The following is a 6,695-nucleotide window of genomic DNA, read 5'->3' on the forward strand; positions in this document are numbered from 1 at the left end:
CAATTGTTGCACAAATTTGAGGTGGCGATTTTGTGGTTTGTGCGCTTGTCAAGTGTTGATGCACAAATCAGCGAGGACTTTGGTACAACAGAAAGTGTTGAGTTTGTGACCTTCGCTAGATTGCTCCGGTCACTAGTGTGGATAAGTATGTAAATGGATAGAGACAGGGAAGCAAACACAAGATGTACGTGGTTCACCTAGATTGGCTACGTCCACGGAGTAGATGAGTTCTCATTAATTGTGAAGGGTTTACACAAGTACATAGGTTCAAGCTCTCATTTAGTGAGTACAAGTGAATGATTTAGTACAAATGACATTAGGAAATATTGTGAGAGAAGAAGATAGTTTCTAGTTTCATTCTGGCACCATTCTGACATTGACACGTGTCGTGTTGTGATTGGCTTCTGATGTCGACACGTGTCGCGCTATGATTGGCTTCTGATGTCGACACGTGTCGCGCTATGATTGGCTTCTGATGTCGACACGTGTCGCGCTGTGATTGACCTCCTGGTTGGAGGGAAACTCTTCTGGGTCATTGACGGTATAACGTTGACCGGTGCTCAGTAGTTTCGGGATTGGTCAAGTATGGTACAAACAGTGCTCCCCTAAGTTCCCGAGTGAGGGAAGCTCATCGGTTGGGGACTTGCAAGATCCAAGCCATTGAGTAATCATGAAACTTCTAAGTACCAAAGTATGGTATCATTTTCACTTGCCTTATATGTCTCATACGTAGATGTGGCATCTTCTCTGGAAGTACTTTTCCTTCATCCAGGGGTGGTATCTTTAACCGATGAAGATGCACAAGGTAATGTATCAATTTCACTTGAAGCTTACTTGTAGTTTCGGGCTTGGTCAAGTGCGATACAAAACCCTATAGTAGGAGTCCCTCAAGTCGTCGAGCTAGGATATTTGTCGAAAGAGGTAACAGACAAGGTAAGCAATCAGACTTCCAAGCAAACAACCTGGATCGGAGGTTCGACTTCGGCTTCCGGTTGATTGTTCTCATTCTCCTTGTGTCGTAAACAGCAACAAGGATAAGGAGAAGCAAATGGAGAAGATATGATATGAGATACTTTTGCTTTTGAAGAAGTAACTTTCCACAGGCTTATTCTTGAACTGGGCTGGATGGTTTAGTGGTTTCCTCCAGAGTATAAGGCCGACTCAAGAATTTGAGGGTCAAAACAAGTCCATCAAATCAAGAGTGTGTTCGACCTTGATGATATGGGATACTTTTGCTGTTGACGAAGTAATAGATGAATCGGTACGTGTTCTGTTGTGCTTGTTTCCACATGCTTCCTTGTATCTTTCTCACTTGCCTTATCTGTTCCTCAGGCAGATGTGGTATCTTTTCTGGAAGCATAAGATGTTGAAGATGAGTACTCGAGAGCAATGCCAGGTAAGTAATCAGGTAAGGGGTTCCAGGCAGTCAGTTCCTGACTGGAAGCTTGATTCCAAGTGCTGACTGATTGTTCTCTTTCTCTTTGTCTTGCAGGTAAGAACAAGGGCAAAGGAAAAGACAGGGAAAAAGCATGATATGAGATACTTTTGCTTTTGACCCTGATGATATGAGATACTCTTGCTCTGGTGTGGTTGGTTTGCATAGGTATTATTAGGGGGGAAAACTGAGTATTTCGAGAGGCTTCATTGGGAGTGCCCTCTCAGATATGAGGAAGGGTTGAGTATTTTTGCATGTCTGCCTGTCTGTGGAGGATGAATGTCGACATATATAGGAGTCACCCTAACAACAGGTAGTAAGACCCTTTTTGGTCGTAGCAATGTAGTGGGAGCTGCAAGCTTCACGTGTTTTAACTTTGTCAGAGCACTTTGAAAAAGTGGTATGTGGTATCTGGAAAGCTGATGTTGCGTGTGAAGATTGCAGGCAAGCTTTATCCAAGGAAATCTGGTTCTCGAAGTTCGAAGAGCGATGCCACTTCGGTTTTCGAACAAGCAATCCTATCGGGGATCTGGCTCTCGAGATTCGAAGGGCGGCGCCTCTTCGATTTTTGAGCAAGTAATAATGCTATTCCTTTACCCTTCTTGGTCATAGCAATGTAGTGGGAGCTGCAAGCTTAACATATTTTAACTTTGTCAAAGCGTTTTAAAAAAGTGGTATGTAGTATCTGGAAAGCTGATGTTGCGTGTGAAGATTGCAAACAAGCTTTATCCAAGGAAATTTGGCTCTCGAAGTTCGGAGAGCGGTGCCTCTTCGGTTTTTGAGAAAGCAATCATGTTGGGAGTCTGGCTCTTGAAATTTGGAGAGCAGTGATTTTTGAGAAAGTAATCCTGTTGGGAGTCTGGCTCTCGAGAATCGGAGAGCGGTGCCTCTTTGATTTTTGAGCAAGTAATAATGGTATTCCTTTACCCTTCTTGGTAATAGTAATGTAGTGGGAGCTGCAAGCTTCACATGTTTTAACTTTGTCAGAGCGCTTTGAAAAAGTGGTCTGTGGTATCTGGAAAGCTGATGTTGCGTGTGAAGATTGCAGACAAGCTTTATCCAAGGAAATATGGCTCTCGAAGTTAGGAGAGCGGTGCCTCTTCGGTTTTCGAACAAGCAATCCTGTCGGGAATCTGACTCTCGAGATTTAGAGAACAGTGTCTCTTCGATTTTTGAGAAAGCAATCCTGTTGGGAGTCTGGCTCTTAAGATTCGGAGAGTGGTGCCTCTTTGATTTTTGAGAAAGTAATCCTGTTGGGAGTTTGGCTCTCGAGATTCGGAGAGTGGTTACTCTTCGATTTTTGAGCAAGCAATCTTGTTGGGAGTGTTTTCTCGAATGTGAGTAAAGGTTGGGCATTTTTGCCAGTCCGCCTTGCCACGGAGCACGGAGGTTGACACATATTGAGACTTTCTAGTTATCAAGCAGTGGTGCTGTTCCTTTACCCTTGTGGGTAATAGTAGGGTAGCTGGACCTTCAAAATTTATGTGTCTAAGCTTTGTCAGAGATCTTTGGCAAAGTTATCTGTGGTACCCGAGGAGCTGATGTTGCATGTGGAAAGTGATGCCTCTTCGAAATCCGGAGAGTGGTGCCTCTTCGGAATCCGGAGAGTGGTGCCTCTTTGATTTTTGAACCAACGGCCCTGTTGCCCTATCTTTTATAAGGGCACCAATTGTGTGCAAGGAGTTCATTCAGAGAGTTATTGCTTGTAGGAATTTTCCCCTTACTTCAGAGATTTATTACACCTCATTTCTTCTTCATCATTTCTGAGAATGTCTGGCCTATCCGACCGTCGTTTTGACTTGAACTTTGGTGAAGAGGCAGCCATGCCTTCTCAAGACAACATATGGCGCCTATCCTTCTTATCCCCTACTGATCATCTTACCGTTGGGGACTCTGTGATGAAGAATGATATGACCGCTGCGGTGGTGGCCAGGAACCTTCTCATTCCCAAAGATAACAGATTACTTTCCAAACGGTCTGATGTGTTGGCTGTTAAGGATTATCTGGCTCTCAGTGTTCAGTGTGCAGGTTCTGTGTCTAATATGGCCCAACACCTATTTGCTCGAACCGACTAAGTTGAATTATTGACGGCTGAAGTGATAAGTCTTAAACAGGAGATCAGAGGGCTCAAGCATGAGAATAAACAGTTGCATAGGCTTGCACAAGACTATGCTACAAACATGAAGATAAAGCTCGACCAGATGCAGGAATCTGATGGTTAGATTTTACTTGATCATCAGAGGTTTGTGGGTTTATTCCAAAGGCATTTATTGCCTTCGTCTTCTGGGGCTATACCGCGTAATGAAGCTCCAAATGATCAACCTTTGGTGCCTCCTCCTTCTGGGGTTCTGCCTAGTACTGAGGCTCCGAATAATCACCCTCTGGTGCTTCCTCTTTCTGGAGCTCTGCCGACTGCTGAGACTTCTTCTGAGCAACCTTTGTGAAGGCTCCCTCTTGTTTGTTTATTTTGATTCATGTATATGTACATATTTGTAACTTATCGGAGATATCAATAAACAAGCCTTGCTTCATTTCAATGTATTGTGTTAAATACACCAAGGCCTTATTCACTAAGTTCTTTGAATTTTTCTTTTGTTGAAGTTTGTATGATGAAGCCTTGTGAGTGAAGCATGTAGGTTAAGGTAGTGCTCCCTTAATTTCCCGAGTGAGGAAAACTTCTCGTTTGGAGACTTGAAAAATCCAAGTCACTGAGTGGTCGTGAGACTTCCGAGTATCAAGGTGCAGTAGCATATGGTAGGAGTTCCCTGAGTCTTCGGTCGAGGGAGTTGACGAATGAGGCACTTCCTTTCTAAGTGATAGCCCAAAACTCATTCTTCATATATATTTGTTATGAAAGTTGTTAAGCCCAAAGAAGATGAGGCATAGGCAAATTTTTTTTTTTGAATTTTTGAATTTCCGAATTTTTGAATTTTCGAATTTTCAAAATTTTGAATTTTTGAATTTCCGAAAAAAAAAATATATATATATATATTTTTTTAAAGCTTTGTAGGTGAAGCTTTGTAGGTGAAGCTTTGTAGGTGAAACTTTGAGGTTGAAGCTTTGTTGGGCACCATGAACTGATTTTGCTTCACACTATCTTGATCAAGATAGTGTGAAGCTTTTGTGGGTGAAGCTTTTGTGGGTGAAGCTTTTGTAGGTGAAGCTTTTGTGGGTTAAGCTTTTGTATGTGAAGCTTTTGTGGGTAAAGCTTTTGTGGGTCAAGTTTTTGTGGGTCAAGCTTTTGTGGGTCAAGCTTTTATAGGTGAAGCTTTTATGGGTCAAGTTTTTGTGTGCCATGCACTGAAGTTGTTGTTGGCTTGCAATAAGGCTTTGTTGGTGACTATAACTCTTGTTGGGCATAAGTGCTCCCTAGTTGAGTTGTCAAGCTTGAGGGTTTTTGATTATTTGTGAATGCTAGGAGTTCACATGTACAAGTTGTACCACTTGTCTTCTGGTAGGTGGAATGAATGGTGAGTTGCTTTCATCATTTGGTTGGTGGTACGAAGGTGAGTTCCTTCATCACCTTTCATCACATTTCATCACCTGGTTGGTGGTACGAGGATGAGTTCCTTCTTCCCCTAGTTGGTGGCATGAATGGCAAGTTGCCAAATGATATTAGAGTACGAGTTGTACATTTCATCACCTGGTTGGTGGCATGAGTGGCAAGTTGCCAACTGATATTAGAGTACGGGTTATACATTTCATCACCTGGTTGGTGGCATGGAGGAGAGTACGGGTTGTACATTTCATCACCTGGTTAGTGGTATGAATGACAAGTTGCCAAATGATATTAGAGTACGGGTTACACATTTCATCACCTGATTGGTGGCATGAAGGAGAGTACGGGTTGTACATTTCATCACCTGGTTGGTGGCATGAAGATGAGTTCCTTCTTCACCTGGTTGGTGAGAATAAGGGCAAGGTGTCTAGGCACATTGTAGCAAGTGTCGAATGACACAAAATATGTTGAACCCTTTCAAAGCACAGTTAGCTTATGTATGAATGTGTTGGAATATATGATTGAACGAATATACTGTGAAGCTGTTCGTTTATTTGTATAGTCTTGGTGACATATACTTAGACTTTGTTTCATGTTGGAAGCATTCATGTTGAAGCTTTGAACCCGAGTGTTTCATTGCTAGGAATGTAAGAGGATTACGTTCAAGTTGTCTAAATCACCTCTTTATTGAATTCATGCCAAATAGTCTTCGTTACATAGGATGTCGAACGGCTGAAGCTTAACACTTGTACAATGTGAGTTTACTTGTAATAGTACTTCAAGTGATCAACGTTCCATGAATGGCCAAGGGTCTTGCCATCGAAGCTTCTAAGCTTGTAGGAGCCAGGGCGACTGATGCCAACAACTTCAAACGGTCCATCCCAGTTTGGACTAAGTGTTCCTTCACTTGGGACTCTGTCACTGAGTAATCTTTTCTTCAATATCCAGTCCCCCACTTTGAAAGAACGAGGTTTGACCATTGAGTCATAGTAGTTGGAGATGTGCTGCTTGTAGGCGACATTCCTCAAGTGAGCCTAGTTTCTGTGTTCCTCGACTAGATCTAAGTTGAGGGTAAGTCGTTTGTCATTTTCGCTTTACATGTAGTTTTGGACTCGGAACGTTGCTTGCTCAAGCTCAACTAGGACCACTGCCTCTGTACCAAAGGCAAGTGAGAATGGGGTTTCTTTTGTTGATGTCCGATACGAAGTGCGGTATGACCAAAGAACTTGGGGAACAAATTCTGGCTAACAACCTTTAGCCTTGTCCAAGCTGGTTTTCAAAGTTCGCTTGATTATTTTGTTGATGGCTTCAACTTGTCCATTAGACTGGTGATGAGCTGGGGAGGCAAAACATAAGTTGATGTTGAACTTAGAGCAGGACATCCTGAACTTATTGTTGTCGAACTGTCGCCCGTTGTCAGTGACTATCGCATTGGGAATGCCGAATCTGCAAAGGATTTTCTTCCATACGAAGTCTTCTATTTTTACCTCAGTAATGGTTGCCAAGGGTTCTACTTCGGCTCACTTTGTGAAGTAGTCAACTGCAACGATTGCATAGCAAACCTTGCCCTTCCCTGCAGGCATTGGGCCGATCAAATCAAGTCCCCATTGGGCGAAGAGCCAAAGGCTGATCATAGGATGATGGGCTCGGGAGGGGAGTGAGGAATAGTTGCGTAGCGTTGACACTTATCACATGAGCGGGATATTCTGATGGCATCTTGGTGGAATGTTGGTCAGTAATATCCTTAGCGAAAAACCTTGT

The sequence above is a fragment of the Malus domestica genome, chromosome 15 (assembly GCF_042453785.1).
Source record: "Malus domestica chromosome 15, GDT2T_hap1".
Taxonomy (NCBI): domain Eukaryota; kingdom Viridiplantae; phylum Streptophyta; class Magnoliopsida; order Rosales; family Rosaceae; genus Malus; species Malus domestica.